We start from the raw sequence: 22377 nt of genomic DNA, 5'->3' as shown, positions 1-22377 counted from the left end.
AGAATAAACCAATTTACCAATTTTTTTTTTGCTACCAGATCTTGGTTGATAACCCTCCCGATTTGATGCTGACTAACTGCATTATTTTAGTACATTGAAGTAAACAAAAGGATTAAGAGATTGGGTGTAAAATTGAAGAATGAGTAGATAAGGCAAGATATCATTGTGAAGGCTGAAAATCAAAAAGATAACACACGGAAGTCTGAAGTAAAAACAGAAAAGTGCTGGAAACATTCAGCATATCAGGCAGCATCTGCAAGTAAAGAAGTTTTCAACATTTCAGGTTTAGAACTTCTTCAAAACTAGAAAATAGAGAAAGCAAGACTTCCAATAGGTAGCAGAAAAGGTAGGGGAGATAGATAGGTGAAACAAAAGGAATTTCTTTGATACGTTGAGACGGGATGAACTGATGTGGAAGTTAAGGGGCAGAGAACTCAGGTTAAGTTTCTTTGCAAGTGCAGTGTGCTGTTAACGGTTAGGATGGGGGACCTGACCAGAAGGTAGAACTATATAAAAGAAAAGAATAGGTAAAAACCAAACTGATAACAGGTGTGGTTACTTACTGGAGTGTAGGAGATTGAGGGGATATGTGATAGAGGTATATAAAATTATGAGTGATATAGATAGAGTAAATGCAAGCAGGGTTTTTCCACTGAGGTTGGGTGAGACTAGAACTGGAGGTCATGGATTAAGGGTGAAAGGTTTAAGGGGAACATGAGGGGGAACTTCTTCACTCAGAGGGCAGTGAGAGTGTGAAACAAGCTGCAGGTAGAAGGGTTTGATTTCAACATTTAAGAGAATTTTGGATAAGTCATGGATGGTCCAGATGCAAACCGATGGGGCTAGTCAGGATAATAGTTTGACACAGAATAGATGGGCCACAGGGTCTTTTTATTTGCTGTGGTGCTCTATGACTATGAGCCTATATTGAGTTATCTGAGGGCGGAAATTTCGATACTGACTGTTGCAGGATCCAGTATGTCCAGCCAAAAGATCTGAGAGGTTGTTCCTCATTGTAACATTGGAGGAGGCCAAAGACAAAGAGATTGGCATGGGAATGGCATGATGAACTAAAGTGGCAGACAATTAGAAGCTCATGATCAATCGTATGGACTGAATACAGATGCTCAGCAAAGTGATCACCCAGTCTGTAGTTTCTATCCCCATTGTAGAGGTGATATTGTATGCACTAAATGCAGAGAACTAAATTGGAAGAAGTGCAAGTGAATCACGGCTTCAAATGGAAGGACAGTCTGTGTCGCTGGATGGTGGAAAGACAAATGTGGCACCATCTATATTTGAATGGGAAAATATCACACAATAGAGAGTTTTAGGTCAGGATGGAAAAGCGGAAGTTGGAGGCTGAACAGGATACAGATTAAATAGGATCAGTATAGATAGGTACTTCATTGTCAGCACTAACATAATGGGCAAAGAACCTGTTTCAAAGCTCTATCCCTCTGTGGCTCTAACTTGTGTACAAGACCAGAATTAAGCCATTCTACCCATCAAGTCTGCTCCAATATTTAATCATAGCAGATCTTTTTAGTCCCATTCTCTCATCTTCTCCTTGTTACCCTTAATCCCCTTACCAATCATAGATCAATCAATTTCCACCGGAAATTTACCCAAGTACTTGGCATCCACAGTGCTCTGTGGTAAAGAAATTCCACACATTCACCATGCTCTGGCTGAAGGAATTTCTTTTCAGCTTAGTTCTGAGTCCCTTTATTCTGAGGCTGTCCTCAAATCCTAGACTTGCCTACTAATGGAAAAATCCCCTCCATGTCAACTCTATCCAGGCCTTTCTGATAGGATTCAATTAGATTCCGCCCCCCCCCCGCCCCCGCCATCCATCTGAACAGTGTATTTAGCTCTTTAATTGGCATCCATATTTTTTTTGTATTAGAATTCACTATGCCCTTCATCCTTGTGTCAAGATGTTCGAGTAAACACTAAGGATGTTTGTCATAATCCATGAAAATCATCTCTTCATGCATCAAAAATAAAATCAACGTATCTAAGTAGTGTAATAATTGGTGATGCCTTGGTGCCCTGAATAGCCTGCATTTTCTGGTCAGTTATTAGGGATATTGAAGGACCTGGGACTAAATAATGTTATTAACTACTCATCTAATGAAATGGAGATAGAGTGCATGATTACAGCAAATAGTCAATTAGACAACGGTGTTGATTCACTCAGCGATAAAAGACTATTAAAAGAGCTAAGGAAACCATTCACAGCAAATTCTCCCAGCAAAAGCAGGGGAATTTCTCCAGAAAAGTGCAGTGAGTAGAGTATAGTTGCATAGAAATTTTGAGCATAGAATCAATCTCAGTCTATTCAAATCAAATCAGGTTTAATTGTCATTCAAACCATATATAGAAATACGGCTGAATGAGACAGCATTCCATAAGACCATAAGACCATAAGACAAAGGAGCAGAAGTCGGCCATTCGGCCCATCGAGTCTGCTCTGCCATTTTATCATGAGCTGATCCATTCTCCCATTTAGTCCCACTCCCCCGCCTTCTCACCATAACCTTTGATGCCCTAGCTACTCAGATACCTATCAATCTCTGCCTTAAATACACCCAATGACTTGGCCTCCACTGCCGCCCGTGGCAACAAATTCCATAGATTCACCAACCTCTGGCTAAAAAAATTTCTTCGCATCTCTGTTCTGAATGGGCGCCCTTCAGTTCTTAAGTCATGCCCTCTCATACTAGACTCCCCCATCATGGGAAACAACTTTGCCACATTCACTCTGTCCATGCCTTTCAACATTCGAAATGTTTCTATGAGGTCTCCCCTCATTCTTCTAAACTCCAAGGAATACAGTCCAAGGAATACATTCCTCTGGGGCCAAGGTGCAAAACATTCAAAGTAGCAAGTAAACTTCAAAGTAGCGAGTAACATTTAAAATAGCAAGTAGCACAATTCAAAATAGCACATTCATGCTCTGGCTTCGAGTATATATACTGTATTTAGTCCAGGACCTTGAATGCCAAAGAAGTCTTCAGTGTCCTGCCTCAATGACTACCATCCTGTTGCACTCACATCCATCATCATGAAGTGTTTCGAGAGGCTCGTCATGAGGCACATCAAGACCCTGCTGCCCCCCTCACTGGACCCCCTGCAGTTCGCGTACGTCCCAACTGTTCAACAGGCGATGCCATTGCCATCACCTTCCACCTGGCCCTAACCCACCTGGACAAAAAAGACACATACATTGGAATGTTGTTCATAGTCTTCAGTTCAGCATTCAACACAATCATTCCTCAGAAACTGATTGGAAAGCTGAGCCTACTGGGCCTGAACACCTCCCTCGGCAACTGGATCCTAGACTTCCTGACTGGGAGACCTCAGTCAGTCCGGATTGGAAGCAGCATCTCCACCACCATCACACTGAGCACGGGGGCCCCCCAGGGCTGTGTGCTCAGTCCACTGCTGTTCACTTTGCTGACCCACGACTGTGCTGCAACACACAACTCGAACCATATCATCAGGTTCGCCGATGACACAACCGTGGTGGGTCTCATCATCAAGAACAATGAGTCAGCATACAGAAAGGAGGTGCAGCAGCTAAGGGACTGGTGCAGAGCCAACAACCTGTCTCTGAATGTGAACAAAACAAAAGAGATGGTTGTTGACTTCAGGAGGACACGCAACGACCACTCTCCACTGAACATCAACGACTCCTCCGTAGAGATCATTAAGAGCACCAAATTTCTTGATGTTCACCTGGCGGAGAATCTCACCTGGTCCCTCAACACCAGCTCCATAGCAAAGAAAGCCCAGCAGCGTCTCTACTTTCTGTGAAGTGTGAGAAAGGTCCATCTCCCACCCCCCATCCTCACCACATTCTACAGAGATTGTATTGAGAGCATCCTGAGCAGCTGCATCACTGCCTGGTTCGGAAATTGCACCATCCCGGATTGCAAGACTCTGCAGTGGATAGTGAGGTCAGCTGAGAAGATCATCAGGGTCTCTCTTCCCACCATTACAGACATTTACACCACACGCTGCATCTGTAAAGCAAACAGCATTATGAAGGACTCCATGCACCCCTCGTACGAACTCTTCTCCCTCCTGCCATCTGGCAAAGGGCACCAAAGTATTTGGGCTCTCACGACCAGAATATGTAACAGTTTCTTCCTCCAAGTCATCAGACTCCTCAATACCCAGAGCCTGGACTGACACCAACCTACTGCCTTCTACTGTGCACATTGTCATGTTTATCATTTATTGTAATGCCTGCACTGTTTTGTGCACTTAATACAGTCCTGGGTAGGTCTGTAGTCTAGTGTAGTTTTGTGTTGTTTTACGTAGTTCAGTGTAGTTTTTGTATTGTTCATGTAGCACCATGGTCCTGAAAAACGTTGTCTCATTTTTACTGTGTACTGCACCAGCAGTTCTGGTCGGAATGACAATAAAAAGTGACTTGACTTGACTTGACAATGTCTGGCAATCAAGGTACAGTCTCGCAGCAGTGTTCAGACACTTGCAATCCAGCCTGTCATTCCACCACTCGAACACGGGAGGGCCGCAGCGACGGGAGAGGCCAGGCCCCAGCCAAGAGTGGACACCACGCTATAGCACTTTTGCGTCTCTCACTTGGTCTGCAGCAGCAGGCAAGCCCAAGTCTTGAAGCCTAGTTCTCTCCACAACAGAGGCTGCACAGCTCCCAAGCCGCCTGTTCCTCCACCAGACAAGGGTAACAGGCCTGCAGCAGCTTACATTATCACTGTCCAACAGATTCTTTCAATGGCAAGTGGAATGTCCAAGACAATCTACCACGGTTATACTGCACCAATTAGCAGGCAGTGACAAGGTCTGCACCCAAGCTGGCTCCTCCAATATCCCAGTGGGCTCCTCCGATACCCTGACCATCTCGTTTCCCGATACCCTGTCTGTCTTGTTCGACACCTCAACCAACTCTGCCACCAACTCCAGTCCGACTTCTCTGATCAACGAGCAGCTCACTGTAACCCTGCAGTACCTGAAGTTCTTGGAATAGAATTGCTTTGGGATCGTAAAAAAAATAATTTTACAAAGAAAAAAGCACCTTTTGTTGCCCCCCTCCCCCAGAGGCTGCCCTCTTACAGAAAATGCCATGTGATTATCAAGCTTAATTGTAAAGAGAACTGTCGCCATGCTGGCTTGTGTTGTCTTGAAATTCAGCCTTAAATATAACATGTGCAGTGCAAGAGTAAGGGTTTATTCCTGAAAAAACGAGGGAACAGATGCTTGGATAGTTTGCTGACACTGACTTTGGCACTAGGGATGCCACATTGTGCTGAACTTCAGAAAACCAGACCCATTATTCTTTACTGCCAGTGACAGCAAAAAAATACTCAGCACAGCTCTTGTTCATTATATTAACTGATGAAAAGGAAAAGAATTGATTTAGCAATGCTGCTACAAAGTTGCCACGCCAACTGTCCTGATGATCTCCATCCTTCTCATTGCTTGGGACTCAGTAGGCATTCAAGATCAGTAGCAACTTCTGATCTGCAACACTTGGAAGTTACAGAGGCCATTCAGCCCACCATGTGTATGCTAGCCAACAATGTTCTATCCTAATTCTATCTCCTGCCTCTTATTCTGTAGCTTTGATTGTTTAAGAGCACTAAATGCTTATTTGAGTCTTTCCTAAATGTGCTGGTGGTTCTGATCCACTATACTTTAGGGCAGGAAGTTCTACCCCACCCCCTTCTATCTATTATCTTCAATTCAGACCCATTTTTTATTGATATCTCTGTTAAGGTAAGTAAGTCCTTCATATTTTCTCTTAAAATTCCTTGTAATTTCATGCACCTTGTTCCATCTTCCTTCTGTGCCAAAGAATGTCTGATTAGTCTTGCTTCATGACTAAAACAAACACCCCCATAAAACTCCTCTGTAACCTCCCTCATGGTAACACATCCTTGCTGTAGAGGGATGAGTCAACTTGGCTAGGCATTGGCTTCACAGAAGAAGCCAGAGAGTGGTTGTAGATGGTTGCTTCTCAAGCTGGAAGCCTGTGAATAGTGGTGTGTCCCAGGGATCTGTGCTTGGCCTGATATTGTTTGTTATGTGTATCAATGAGCTGGATGATAACGTGTTAAAGTGGATCAGCAAATTTGTGAATGACACCAAGATTGGGGACATAGTGGACAGCAAGGAAAGCCATCAAAGCTTTCATAGATTTATCAAGCGTGGAATGAACTGTCAGGCCAAGGGCCGTGGCAAGGTAAATTGAGAGATCAAAAGTTCATCTTTATTGTACCAGAGCTCCATTCAAAAATCTTATCACAGCAGGATCAAAGCTGTCCTTGAGCCTAGTATTTTCATGCTTTTGTATATCCTGCCCAGTGGAAGGGGAGAAAATGAGTGTCCTTTGATTTGTTGGCTATGTTATTGAGGCAGCAAGAAGTGTAGACAGATTTAATGGAAAGGAGTCTGGAATTTGTGATAGACTGGACTGCATTCACAATCCACTGCATTTTTTTGCGGTCGTGAGCAAAGCAGTTGCCATACCAATAAATGGTGCATTAGGATAGGATACTCTTTATTGTACATCTATGGAAATTGGCAAAGGTCATCAGGGGCATGCTGAATTCCCCTAGCATCTGAAGAAGTGGGGTTATTGATGTGCTTTCTTCATAAGAAGGTTATCTGAATGTTTAGTTATGCACACTGAAGGATGCATATCAGCCAGAACTCTCTCTTTTTTAATATTTCACCTAAAATAGAAGGCAGGGCATCAGTTTAAGGCTTCATCAAAATGGCACATCTATGACTGCAATATTCACTAATATTTTAGACTCGAAGTTGGACAGAGTAAACTCTGTAATTCAAAATTCCTTAGTAAAATTTCTGCTACTGAAACAGCAGCACAGTGGAATGGCTAGTAGAGCCACTGCCTGGCAGCACCAGAGATCCAGTTTCAGGACCTGACCACACGTGCTGTCTGCATGGAGCTGGCATGTTCTCAAGATGGTCTTCTGGTTTCCCACAGGTGTATGATTGCCTTCCACATCACAAAGATACAAGGGCCGGTATGTTAAGTTAGTAATTGTAGATTTCCCCTTTGCTATAGGTGAGTAATAGAATTGGGAAGTAATAGATGAGAGTGCGGAGAGAATAAAAATGGGACTAATGTATATTAGTGTGAGTGTTGATGTTCAATGTGGATTCAGTGGAACAGAGAGCCTGTTACCATGCTGCTTCCTTGTAGGCCAATATCTCGACTTAAGACTCTGCCAGGTATTGTCTTCAGGGCTCTGCTTGACTGGTGGGTTAACGTTAGCATGGAAAAGCAGGTTGCCATGGTGCGCAGTGGAGGTGGATAATACAGAGTAAAGTTATCTTCATCATCTGATGTTAAACTTCACCCACCCAGTGAGAATCAGCAAGGCAGATGTTCCCGGGAGGTCAAAAGGCCACTTCATAAAAAGAAGTCTTGGTCAGCATGGACAATTGGGCCAAAGGTCCTGTTTCCAAGCTGTATGACTCAATGTCTCCAAGGGAAGTCCCAGAAGCATATTCCATACCATTCCATCTAAGGTTTTGGGACACAATCCCCGCTTGATTTTTCTTTGCACTCAAGATGATGGAAAGAGACAATTAAAATTTCCCGAGTGCCATCAGAAAGATGACTTATATGAGCAGCGTTGATGAGAACCATCAAGTATTCCCATTTCAGTCTAATACAGCTGAAACTGAAGCTACATCTATGGTCTGTACAGTTAGAAATTGTTTTAAGGTGATTACATAATCTATCACTACTCTAAGTCGACATAACTCGAATGGACTCTAGTCGCTGGCATGGTTCCCCTTTAAGACAGTGAAGGAGAGGATGCTGCTCTGGTTTAAAAGTTTGTTTAAGGAAGCGTGGCTTTCGAATCCCAAAACTGATTCTATCCTGCTGGCAAATGTACAGTCTCTGGTAAATAAAATCAAAGATCTATCTCAGAGTTAGGTTGCTGTACCAGAGGGACATTAAAAGCTGTTGCATTTTTTATTTTACAGAATCTTGGATGATCTCCATGTGGGATGCAGCAATACAGCTTGAAGTCTTCACAACTTACCACCAAGATTGAACTGCTGAGTCTGTCAAAGGCAGAGAAGATGGAATACGCTTTATGATCAACTCCTTGTGGAGTACAAATGTTGCGGTGCTATCCTGGTCCTGCTCACCCAACCTGTACAATCTTCCGATCAAGTGTTGTCATTTTACCTGCTGTGATCATCTTGGTGTCGGTGTACATCCCACCTTAGGTCAGTGTCAAATCGTCTCTAGACAAACTAAGCGATGTAATTAACAGACATGAAACAGCACATCCTGATGCCTTCCCTGTCATTTTGGGTGATTTTAACCAGGCCAGCTTGAAAAGTCTCTACATAATTATAACCAACATATCTCTTGTAGTACCGGAGGAACCAACACACCGTTAACCACCATCAAGAATGCTTACTGTGCTAATCCACACCCACACTTTGGAAAATCTGATCACTTGGCTGTACTTCTACTCCCTGAGAATAGGCAGAGAGAGAAAACTGCAACACCAGCAGTGAGGACCAAGAAAATATGGACACGGGAGGTGCAGGAGCACCTACAGCAGAACTTTGAATCACTGGACAGGACTGTATTCAGGGATTCATCTTCGAGTCTGAATGAGTACGCCACAGCTGTACCTGACTTCATTAAAACCTGTGTGGATGTGTGTGTGCCTATGAGAACTTACTGTACACACCCAAGTCAAAAGTCAGGATGAAACAGGAAGATCCTAGTCTACTGTGGGCTATATCTATGGCATTCAAGTCTGGCAATCTAGGACCAAGAAAGCCAGGTATAACTTGCAGAGGGTCAGTTCAAGAGCCAAGGAAAGATTCTGAATGAGGTTGGAGTGGAATTGGATGCATGCCAACACTGGCAGTGCTTGCAGGCCATTAATTCCTAGAAAGCGAAACCTTTTCAGAATAGCAGGCAGTGACTAGTGGGGTACCGCAAGGCTCGGTGCTGGGACCGCAGCTATTTACAATATACATTAATGATTTAGATGAAGGGATTAAAAGTAACATTAGCAAATTTGCAGATGACACAAAGCTGGGTGACAGTATGAAATGTGAGGAGGATGTTATAAGAATGCAGGGTGCTTTGGATAGGTTGGGTAAGAATGGGCAGATGCATAGCAGATGCAGTTTAATGTGAACCAATGTGAAGTTATCCACTTTGGTAGCAAGAACAGGTTACTATCTGAATGATGTCAAGTTAGGAAAAGAGGAAGTACAACGAGATCTGGGTGTCCTTGTTCATCAGTCACTGAGAGTAAGCATACAGATACAGCAGGCAGTGAAGAAAGCTAATGGCATGTTGGCCTTCATAACAAGGGGAATTGAGTATAGGAGCAAAGAGGTTCTTCTGCAGTTGTACAAGGCCCTGGTGAGACCCCACCTGGAGTATTGTGTGCAGTTTTGGTCTCCAAATTTGAGGAAGGACATTCTTGCTATGGAGGGAGTGCAGAGTAGATTCACTGGGTTAATTCCAGGGATGGCGGGAATGTCATATGTTGAAAGATTGGAGCGACTGGGCTTGTATACACTGTAATTTAGAAGGATGAGAGGGAATCTGATTGAAACATATAAAATTATTAAGGGATTGGACACGCTAGAGGCAGGAAACATGTTCCCGATGTTGGGGGAGTCCAGAACCAGAGGCCACAGTTTAAGAATAAGGGGTAGACCATTTAGAACGGAGTTGAGGAAAAACTTTTTCCACACAGAGGGTTATGGATCTGTGGAATGCTCTGCCTCAGAAGGCAGTGGAGGCCAATTCTCTGGATTCTTTCAAGAAAGAGTTAGAGCTCTTAAAGATAGCGGAGTCAAGGGATATGGAGAGAAGGCAGGAACAGGGTACTGATTGAGGATGATCAGCCATGATCACAGTGAAAGTCAGTACTGGCTCGAAGGGCTGAATGGCCTACTCCTGCACCTATTGTCTATTGTCTATTATCTAACAACATGAATGGAAGTGATGAGCTCCCAGATGAGCTCAATGCCTCTTGTGCTCGCTTTAAAAGGGAGAATAAAACTACAGCTATGAGGATCACTGCGGCACCCAGTGACCCTGCGAACTCTGATTCAGAAGCCAACATCAGGCTGTCTTTCAAGAGGATGAACCATTGCAAGGTGACAGATCCCGATGACGAACTTGGTAGGCTCTGAAGACCTGTGCCAACCAACTGATGGGGGTGTTCAAAAACATTTTCAATCTCTCATTGTTACAGTAGGAAATTCCCACCTGCTTCAAAGTGTCAACAATTATATTAGCATCCAAGGAGAGTAGTGTGAGCTGCCTTAATGACTATCACCCAGTAGCATTCACGTCTACAGGGATGAAATGCCTTGAGCGGTTGGTTATGGCTAGAATTAACTCCTGTCTCAACAAAGATCTAGACCCACTGCAATTGGCCTATCGCTACAATAGGTCTATGGCAGAGGCGATCTCATTGGCTCTTTATGCAGCCTTGGATCACCTGGACAATACAAGTACCTATGTCAGGATGCTGTTTATTGACTACACTTCAGCACTTAACACCATCATTCCTCCAGTTGTGATCAAAAAGCTACAAAACCTGGGCCTCTGTACCTCCCTCTGCAACTAGATCTTCAGCTTCCTAACCAGAAGACTGTGGATTGGAAATAACATTTCCACCTCACTAACATTCAACACTGGCACACCCCAGGGATGTGTGCTTAGCCCACTGCTCTACTTTCTCTACACCCATGAATGCACAGCTCAAGTGCTATCTATAAATTTACTGATGACACAACTATTGTTGGCAGAGTTTTAGATGATGATAAGAGGGAGTACAGAAGCAAGATATATCAGCTAGTTGAGTGGCGTCACAGCAACAACCTTGTGCTCAACATCAGTAAGACTAAAGAACTGATTAGGGACTTCAGAAAAGGTAAGACAAGGGAACACACACCAATACTGAAGTGGAAAGAGTGAGCAATTTCAAGTTCCTGGGGGTCTAACCTGGATCCAACATACTGATGCAGCTACAAAGAAGGCATAATGGCAGCTATATTTCATTGGAAGTTTCTGGAGATTTGGTATGTCACCAAACACAATCACAAATTTCTACATATGTACTGTGAAGAACATTGTAACTGGCTGCAGCACTATCAGGTATGGTGGTAGGGCTTGCTACTGCACAGGATCGAAATGAGCTGCAGAGAGTTGAAAACTTAGTCAGCTCCATCACGGGCACTAGCCTAAATAGTACCAGGACATCATCAAGGACTGATGCCTCAAGAAGGTGGCATTCATTATCAGGGACCCCCATCACCCAGGAGATGCTGTGTTCTCATTGCTACATCAGAAAGGAGGTACAAAAGCCTGAAGACACACACTCAATTCAGGAATAGCTTCTTACCCCTCTTGCCATCCAGTTTACAAATGCACATTGAACCCATGAACACTACTTACAACTGTTTCATTTTTATTTGTTGCACTACTTATTTAATTTAGCTATTTAATATGTGTATATATGTGTGTGTGTGTGTGTGTGTGTGTGTATATATATATATACAAACGTTTGTGTGTGTGTGTGTATGTGTGTGTATATGTATATGCATATACATATACACACATACACACACAAGGGGTGATTGATAAGTTCGTGGCCTCAAATAGAAGGAGATGAGGAGAAACTTCAAACTTTCTGCATTTTCACTCAGAGTTGAACTGCACGTGTACGTAACGAGAGCTGTATCTCTTTCTACCTTAGGCCACAAACTTATCAATCACCCCTGCTGTGGACCACTTCTACGTATGCTCCACGACTGCTGGACTAAGTGTGTGCATGTAGGAGGGGACTATGTTGAAAAGTAAATGTGCTAGGTTTTCTAAAATTGACTCCTTCTACCTTAGGCCACAAACTAATCAATCACCCGTCGTGTGTAATATATTGACAACACGCTGGAGGAACTCAGCAGGTCGGGCAGCATCTGTGGAAAAGATCAGTCGACGCTTTGGGCCGGAACCTTTCGTCAGGACTGAAGAGGGAAGGGGCAGAGGCCCTATAAAGAAGGTGGGGGAGGGTGAGAAGGAGAAGGCTGGTAGGTTCCAGGTGAAAAACCAGTAAGGCGAAAGATAAAGGGGTGGGGGAGGGCAAGCAGGGAGGTGATAGGCAGGAAAGGTGAAGAAGGAACAGGGGAAAACACAATGGGTAGTAGAAGGAGGTGGAACCACCTTCTTTATAGGGCCCCTGCCCCTTCCCTCTACAGTCCTGACGAAGGGTTCCGGCCCGAAACGTCGACTGATCTTTTCCACGGATGCTGCCCGACCTGCTGAGTTCCTCCAGTGTGTTGTGAGTGTTGCTTTGATCCCAGCATCTGCAGATTATTTTGTGTGTAATATATTCACTGGAGTACACATTTTATTTTCTATTATTATATATTGCATTGTCCTGCTGTCATGACATATGCTGGAGATGTTAAAACTGATTCTGATTCTGAAAGGGAAAGGAGAGCCTTGGTGAAGAAACTGAACAAACTCTATGGATATTGCAGGGGCTGAAACCTATATACTAAAGGAACCAAATAGGTGAAGATTGATGCCAGGGACATGTTAGGCTTACCACTATCTTGCTCTAGAGAAAGGCAAAATCAACTGGATTGGTAAGTCCATAAGTGTCCACCAAGTGCTCTCCCCACAATGCACCCACCACTTAATTGCCTTCTACACGTATTTGCAAATGGTAATTTGAGACAGGAGGAGATAGCAACAGTAGATATGAAAAACCCAATGTATTTTCAGACTGGATTAATACTGAAAGCTGCCAACAGAAATTATTCTGTTAGGAGTAGAGGAATATCTATCTGATACTATCCATGCTCAGAAAGAGCTGGGATCAGAGCATTATGGTTGAATATCAAGTCAATTCATTGCAATGACCAGGATACTGGAAGCACAAGATTACAGGTCAACTGACCATGATTCTCTGAGACAGCTGTAGCATCAATACAAACAATATCATCATTGAGAGCACCAGAGATCAAGTTAACTGACTGTAGTTCTCTGACCCAAAAATATTGAAGTTCAAAGTAAATTTATTATCGTAGAATATATATGTTATTCGGAGGAAGATTGGATGCCCTTCAAAGCTGCTGAATCTCATTGCCTCTTTCCATGATGGCATGCAGGGGACAGTACAATTCGATGGACCATCCTCAGAGCCCTTCCCCATCCAAAGTGGAGTGAAGCAAGGTTGCGTCCTTGCCCCGACGCTCTCTGGGATCTTCTTCTCCCTCATACTGTTGTATGCTTTCAGGACATCTGATGACGGAGTGTACCTACACACTAGGTCCGATGGCAAGCTCTCCAACCTTGCACGTCTCAGAGCAAAGACCAAAGTGCGTCAGGTCCTGATCTGGGCGATACTCTTCGCTGATGATGCCGCCCTGACGTCACACACACAGTCTGGTCTCCAGAGGCTAGTCAGTTCCCTGGCACATGCTTGCCAAGAGTTTGGCCTCACCATCAGTCTGCAGAAGACAGAGATCATGGGCCAGGACGTCAGGGAAGCCCCCAGCATCAGCAACGGCGACCACACCCTGCAAGCGGTAGATGAATTCACCTACAGTACCTAGGATTGACAGTCTCCAGCAACCTGTCACTCGATCCAGAGCTGAACAGGCGAATAGGGAAAACGGTGCTGCTATGGCCAAGCTGTCAAAGAGAGTGTGGAAAAACAACAAGCTCACCACAGCCATCAAGATTGCAGTGTACAGAGCCTGCATACTGAGTACTCTTCTCTACGGCAGCGAGAGTTGGACAACCTACGCACGCCAAGAGCACAGCCTCAACAGCTTCCACCTATGATGCTTGCGTTGGATCCTGGGCATTTCCTGGAGAGACCGCGTGCCAAACAAGGATGTCCTGGACCAGGCCAGCATGCCAAGCATGTATGTCCTTCTCACACAGCGATAACTGCGCTGGCTTGGCCACGTCTGCCGCATGCAGGATGGCCGCATCCCCAAGGACATCCTATACGGAGAACCCGCCGCAGGATCCTGGCCCATAGGGCGCCCACTGCTGCATTAAGACTGATTTATACTTGTGTGTACGGGCTACGCCATAGGCCTGTTTTATACTTTTGTGTAGCCCTACGCGTAGTTGTGTCTGCGTCGCTCTGCAATTCACCGCCAAAACGTTAGTTGGCAGTGGGGTTTCTATGCCACTGTGTTGAGTTTCTTCATTAGAGACATGGAAGAGGAAATGCATTTCAAATATTTTTGGATGTCGGTAGGTAGATTTGACAATTTGGTTCATCGTCTCCAACCATTTATTTCGCATCAGTGTACAGACACGGCGGAGAAAAGCAACCGGAAATGCGTAGGAGGAAATGCGATGCTACCAAGCAGACCAATCACAGTTGTTGCAGTCTGCGTCGTCACGACGCATGATTTACATTTTTGAGGAGGTGCACGTCACCCCACAGCATAGGGTACGCGATACCTACGGCGTACATTTGATGCAGAAGTATAAATTGGGCTTTACAGGGATGTTTGTAAACGTGACCTGAAGTCTGCTGATATCAGGGTGGACACTTGGGAAGAGACAGCTGCAAATCGCTGCACCTGGCGATAGGCTGTATGTATAGGCATTACCAATGCAGAGGAAAAACGAACTCGACTGTGGTCGGACAGAAGAGAGAGAAGGAAAGCTGAGGCAGTGACTACCCAGCCGCAACCATCAGCCTTCGCGTGCAGCAGCTGTGCCAAAGACTGCCGCTCAAGATTCGGCTTATTCAGACACAGCCAACGCTGTTCCACACCCAACTGAGTCCTAAACCAGGCGCATCCATTGTCTATATAACAGACAGAGCCATTATTATATATGTTACCATATACTAACCTGAGATTTATTTTCTTACAGGCATTCACAGTTAATATCAAAAAAACACAATAGAATAAATGGAAACCTGAGCACAGCAAATTAATATTGAGAATATTAATGCAACTAATATTAAGGACAGAGTTATTAAGTCCTTAAAAGTAAGTCCATAGGTTGAGGAATCATTTCAGTGTTGGAGTGACTGAAGTTATCCACTTTGGTTCAAGAGCCCGATGGTTGAAGGGTAATAACTATTCCTAATCCTGATGGTATGGTACCTAGGGCTCCTATACCTCCTTTCTGATGGCAGCAGTGAGAAGAGAGCATGGCTTGGATGGTGGGGGCCCTTGATGATGCAGCAAGCAAGTATAAATTGGTGCACTTGTGCTGATGGAGATTATGGAAGAGACCTTGTTGCCAATGCAGACTGACTGGGGTCTACAAGTGAGGAAGTCAGGAGTCCAATTACACAAGGAGGTATTGAGATCTAGATCTTGGAACTTATTGATGAGTTTTTATGGGATGATAGCATTGAATGTTGAGATGTAGTTGATAAAGGGTATCCTGATGTATGCACCTTTGCTGTCCAGATGTTCCAGGGTTGAGTGAAGAGCCAATGAAATGGGAACCGCTGTTGACCTGTTGTGACAGTTGGCAAATTGGAGCAAATCTAAGTCACTCCTCAGGCAGAAAGTTGATATGTTTCATCACCTAAGTCTTAAAGCACTTCATCACAATGGATGTAAGTGCTACTCTGTGATAGTCATTGAGCAGGTTACCACATTCTTCTTGAGCACCATTTATAATTGGTGCCTCCTAGAAGTAGGTGGGTACCTCAGGCAGCTGAAGTGAGAGGTTAAAGATATCAGTGAGCAGTCCAGTCAGTTGATTAGCACAGATCTTACGTACTCTGTCAGGTACACAGTCTGAGCCAGATGTTCACCATCCTGAAGGGTGCTCTCACTATGGCCTCAGAGATGGAAATCACAGGGTTGTTGGGGGCTGTGAGTATTCATGAGGGGGCCTCCATGTTTTATGGATCAAAGCGAGCCTAAAAGGCATTCAGCTCATCTCAGAGTCAAACATACTGTACGTTGTTTAGTTTTAGTTTGGGAGAGGTGATAGCAGTTAAGCCCTTTCACGGCTGTCGAGCACCCTTCTGTGATTCAAGTTTGGTCCAGAATTGCCACTTCACTTGTGGGATAGCTTTCTGAATGTTGTACCTGGACCTCTTGTATTTTACTTGGTTGCCAGACCTGATCACTCAGCAGATTGCAGATCTCTTGGTCCAATCCATTCTGGTTGGAGGATGGCTGAATGATTTTGTGGGGACACACTCATCCATGAGTGACTTTTATGAAGTCCATAGTATCTGTGGTGTTTGTTCAGATCCTTTGATGAGTCCTTGAACATGGCCCAGTCTACCGACTCGAAGAAATCCTATAGCTGCTCTTCTGTGTCCCGTGCCCACTTCTTTGCTGTCCTTACCTTTGCTTTGCTCTTTAGTCCCTTCCTGTATGCAGGTAGGAGGAAGACAAGTAGATGATAAAATTTCCAAAAATGCAGTCTAGGTATGGAACAGTTGGCATTCCTGATTGTACTGTAACAGTGGCCAATTGTGCTGGGACCACTGGTGCTGCAGGTGATATGTTGATGATAATTAGGCAGAAATTGCTTCAAGCAAGCCAAAATGAAGTCCCTGGCAATAATTTGAAATGGGTTGAGATTGCCTGATACTGTTGACCAATCAAAAGAGGAAGTCCTTAGGGTCTTGAACTGAAACTTTGATCCGAAAAGTTAACCTTGTTCCTCCCTCCACCTATTGAATGTTATCAGTAATTTCCATTATTGTTTCAGATATTCCGCACCTGCAGTTTTTAAAATATTCGGTTTCTAATAACAAGCAAGACATTGGAATTTAATACCCACTTCCTCTCCATTTCCCACCTTACCACCGCCTTAACAGGGACAAAATTCCTTTTGTCTTTACCTACTACCCCTGAGCCTCCACATTCAGCACATAATTCTCTGCAACTTCCACCATTTTCAATGGGATCCTACCACCGAACACATCTTTACCTCACCCCCAGCATGCTCCACTTTCCACAGAGATCGCTCCCTCCACAATTCCCTTGTCCATTCAACCTTCCAATTAATCTCCCTCCTGGCACTTATCCTTGCATGCTGCGGAAATACTACACCTGCCCATTCACCTCCTCCCTCATCTCCTTCCAGGGTTCTAAACAGTACTCCAAGTTCAGCTATATGTCACATGCACATCTGTTGGGATCATCTACATTATCCTGTGCACCCGATGCAGCCTCCTCTACACTGGTGAGGCACGACATAGATTGGGGACTGCTTTGTTGAGCACCTTCACTCTGTCTGCAACAAGCAGTATCTCCTGGTGGCCAACCATTTTAATACCAATCCACATTCCCATTCCAACATGCCAGTCCATGGCCTCCTTTTCTCCCAGACGAGGCCACTCTCAGGTTGGAGGGACAACATCTCATATTTCTTATGGGTAGCCTTCCAACCTGATGGCATGAACTTCGACCTCTAACTTCCAGTAAGAACCCTCCTCCATCTTCTGTCTTCTTTCATTACCCACTCTGACCCACTTTTACCTCTTTTCCTCACCTGCCTATCACCTCCACCTGGTCCTCTTCCTCCTTCTCTTCTCCCATGGTCCACTCTCCTCTCCTATCTGATTCCTCCTTCTCCAGCCCGTTACCCTTCCCACCTATCACCTCCCTGTATCTTACTTCCTCCCCTAGCCACCTGGCTTCAACTACTACCTTCTAGCTTGTATTCCTTCCACTCCCCCGCCATCTTCTTATTCTGGCTTCTTACCCCTGCCTTTCCAGTCCTGATGAAGGGGTACCAGCCTGAAACAACGACTCTTATTCAGTTCCATAGGTGCTGGTTGACCGGCTGAATTCCTCCAGCATTTTGGGTGGCTTGCTTTGGAAATTAAGCACCCTACTGCATCTCTTCACATCTCACTACGGTAAATCTCACAGCAAGTTCTAAGACATCAAACGACAAGGTCAGACCAACATCTCACTATGGTAAATCTCACAGCAAGTTTTAAGACATCAAACAACAAGGTCTTTGATTTTTCACAGACTGACCTTATAACACATACTTTTATCCTTCACAAATGTAAAGCCACTTCAGTTTTTCATTAGTACATTGCATGAAATTTATCAAGATCTAAGATGAGATGTGCCCTTACAAGCTGCCTTGATCTGAGTATATTCAAACACTTTCTATTTGACTGTGAATCAGTATCTAGTTTGCATAAATAGAAGTTGCGAAGTAATCCTAACATGGCGAAAGGACTGTTCTACGTGTGGATGGATATGGTTTTAGTGCCATTCCACTTTCTGAAAACCATTCAGCTTCACTATATAGGCTATTAGTTTGCCATCTTGTCTCACCGCCACCGCTGAAATATACTGTGTGTGGAATGGAAATCTGAAGTGTTGAGAATAGGTTCTGTGCCACAGTAGGTTCCTTGCTGGGATTAGCTATTTATGCCATGCCAATGGCACAAAGCAGAATGAGAATCGGATTCTTTCTATATGAAGATGGACGTCTATCTTCCTAGGACATGACAGGGAATCATTCTTCCTGATGTACACAATTACAAAGCTAACATTAGCCAATTAAGAGTCCAACAATTTGTAGCCAGCAATGCCTCAAAAATAAAATTCTTATCTTTATTTTCAAAGGCATCATCCCCACCAACCCCTGTTGCTTCTCCAGTGTTACAATCTTCTGAGATCTCCACCTAGTTCCAATTCTGGTCCCTTAGATATCCCTATTTTAATCAGTCTACCATTTGTAACTGTGTTTTGTGTTGTTTGCAGTTTGAAGCTCTAAAGCCACTCTCCTGAAAACTCCCTGACTGCTTAACTCAGTTCACACCCTCCTGACACTATCTAAATCCTAATATGCTCATCCTGACAACTACTTTTGTAACATGGTCCCAACATCTTTAATAATGAAGCACCCCAGGATGATTTGGTATGTTTGAAGTGTTACCTAAAGGTAAGATCTAATTGGTAACAATGTTAATATACAGGTATAACTCATGTGCATTTAAAAATGGTGCAGACTTACAGAGAAGATTATGTAAATTTTATCCAGACACAATATTGTTTTGGCTAAGCAATGTCCATCCTAAAATGACCAAAAGCTCATCCAAATATCAATCTGCTATAAAGATTGACAACACTGTGTAATCATATAGAGTCTTTTACAGGCACAATCTCTCCAAAGTAAATGTTAGTGTTATGTGATCAACTAACTAGAATTTAGGGTGGTGCCTTTAAGAAGGTAAGTGAGATAGAAAAGAATTAAAAGGTAGGACCTTACCAACTGCCAGAGTTGCAGCAACTATAGCCTGAATTGTTCGGGAGTTGAGAGTGACGGGACTGCAGAAACCTCTGAAGGTAACAATGCTGAGAAAGACTCCAAAGATATGGAGGGTAGAACATATAGAAATATTCAAAAACAATGGTGAAATTTTAAGATCTAAGTCATGCTTAATCAGATGTTGTTTCTCTCCCATTCTCTTTTTTTTCCATGGAAATTATTAACTGTTAGATGAAATGTTATATTTAATATTGCCCTCAGTAAAAATCTGGTGAAGTGCTACCTAACATAATGTCTGTTTCTCTCCCCTTATAGCACAAAGGCTCTCCGATTATGAAGCATTATTCTTTAGAAAGATGGTAACTAGCAGCTGTCTCTACCTTTGTTCTCCTGTTCCCTTCCTGGCACCATTTTTCTCTTTTTTTTCTGTTTACCTCCACCTATCATCCACTGCCTCTGACTCCCGACTGCACAACCAACCCTCCCCTACTTGGTTCGATCCGCCCATCATTCAACCTTGTGTCCACCCACTCAATCCACCAATCACCCCTAGCCTCTGGCTCACTGCTCCCCCTTCCCTCTTTATACTAGTTGTATCCCCTCCCCATTCTTAGTTCTGACAATTATTAGCCCTTATATTATTCCTCAACCATTAATTTCCTCCCGCACATTGTTGCCACAGTTCTTCTGATAAATTGTAAACTGGCATTAAGCCAATGGTCAAGTTCCACCAGTTCCCTCATCTACAGAGAATAACATCTCTTGAGAAACAACTAGTGATCACTAAGGCAAAGACCTATTGTGTGTTAGCAACCATCACCCTGCAGATAGACAAAGAGTCAGTGTCCTTGCTGCATCACAACACTATGTATATTTCACCCCAAAGAATGATAAACAGAAATATCATGAGAAATTTTAAATGTCAAAGTTCCAAGTAAATTTTATTATCAAATTACATATACTTCATCATTTACAGCCCTGAGACATATTTTCTTGTGAACAGTGAACATACTTAAGCAGTCTATAGAATAATAACCATAACAGAATCAACAAAAAACTACCCAACTGGGGTGTTCAACCAGAGTACAATAGACAACAAACTGCAAATACAAAAAGAAGAAATAATAATAATAATAATAATAATAATAAATAAGCAATAAACATCGAGAAAATGAGATGAAGAGTCCTTGAAAGTGAATCTATTGGTTGTGGGAACATTTCAATGATGGGGCAGGTGAAGTTGAGTGAAGTTATTCCCTTTGATTCAAGTGCCAGATGGTTGAGGGGTAGTAACTGTTCTTGAACCTGCTGGTGTGAGTCCCGAGGTTCCTGTACCTTCTTCCTGATGGCAGCAGTGAGAAGAGAGCATGTTTCGGATGGTGGTGGTGGGAATCCCTGATTATGGATGCTGCTTTCCTGCAACAGTGTTTCATGTAGATGTGCTCAGTGGTTGGGAGGGCTTTACCAGTGATGGACTGCATTGTATCTACTACTTTTAGTAAGATTTTCCATTCAAGGGATTTGGTGTTTCCATACCAGGCTATGATGCAGCAAGTCAATATACTCTCCACTACTCATCCATAGAAGTTTGTCAACCTTTTAGATGTCATTCAGAATCTCTGCAAACTCCTAAGGACGTAAAGGCACTGCCGTGCTTTCTTCATAATTACACTTACAGGACAGGTCCTCCAAAATAACATTTAAGTAAATCAGATCACTTGGCTGTCCTTCTTCTTCATGCATACACAAAATTCAGTCTTGTTGGTTAACATACACTGGGAATTGACTAGAATATTTGTCCTCACCTTTCAATTTATGCAACGTTCTTTGAGAAAGGTAACTTCTCAGACATTTCACAACACTGCCATATTTGTCACTTGGTAAAGGGAGCTTTGGTAGTCAGATACCTACCCTGGACAGCACTGAGGGAACAGTTGAATTCCACTGCAGGAATTCCTGGTGAATGAAAATGCAAGCTCTGCTTTTCATCTTCCATTGAAAATCCAGTAAAGTACCCCCACACCAACTCATCCCTAAAAAAATTATATAGGCCTGTATGTTTCTTACGGCCATTACTGTGGCTTCTGAGAGTTACGCATCATCTTATCACACAACAAATAAGAAATCCATCCACCAAGTGCTAATCAATAGTTAGTTTTCGTTCATCAAGTCTTATAATTTTATATTGTTGTTTTTGGGAACTTGCTTTGTGGAAATCTGCAACTGCATTTCCGACATGACACCCTTGACCATATTTCAGAAGTGGGTGGGACATTCAGGGAAGTGTGAAAGAAAACCTTTCTGTTACCTATCAAAATTAAATTCCAACTTAATCAGACTAACTTTGTGAAATGTAAACTTTCATCGAATAATAATCTCTGACAGCAATGAATTCTATAAACACAGCCAAAATGCTTTATGTGATTTCCAAATTTGTTTCAAGTTAACAGCATTTAATTTTAAGTGGCTTTGAGAGCATTGAAGACATCTGTTTAGTTTAAACTGGGTACAGAATTCAGGAAAAGTTAATAATCCTTCAGTGTAGCTTAAAACCCTCCTAACACACAGGGCAAGGAATTGTATTGCTTCACATATTCTATTGATATCTCTGTCTATTTTACCAGTTAGCCAATTTTTCACTTGATTTCAAAACACCCATTAAAATAAATTATAGTGTTCCTTTATCAGAGCTCAGCATGTTTTCAATTATATTTTGAATTAATGGTGGATACACTGTTGGTTGTGTAGGGCAAGTGGGTTCAAAAATATAAGTTGCTTCACACATGTCCTTCATGGAAAAGGACCTACACGGGATAGGTGGAGGTGACTCTAGTCCTACATTATGTTGAGCTCCTTCAAAGGTTCAAGCTAATCATTGTGAACAATTCTGACACCTTGTCAGCACTGACCTCGACTTGAAGAAGAAACGCTTTCAAAAGCTGCAATTAGATAACTCTCAACCTTCAGCTAAGCATCGTGAGCTCTCATAGACGGTGCAATCAATCAATGCTTCCTCACCAATAAAATGGGCAACATGGTATCAAACCAGGTAGTGACCTGTCATACGGAACCAGTGGACTTTCAGCATTGCCCATGTG

The sequence above is a fragment of the Mobula birostris genome, chromosome 4, assembly GCF_030028105.1.
Source record: "Mobula birostris isolate sMobBir1 chromosome 4, sMobBir1.hap1, whole genome shotgun sequence".
NCBI classification, from domain to species: Eukaryota; Metazoa; Chordata; class Chondrichthyes; order Myliobatiformes; family Myliobatidae; genus Mobula; species Mobula birostris.
The sequence above is the reverse complement of the archived record's forward strand: the minus strand, read 5'-3'. Positions refer to the sequence as shown.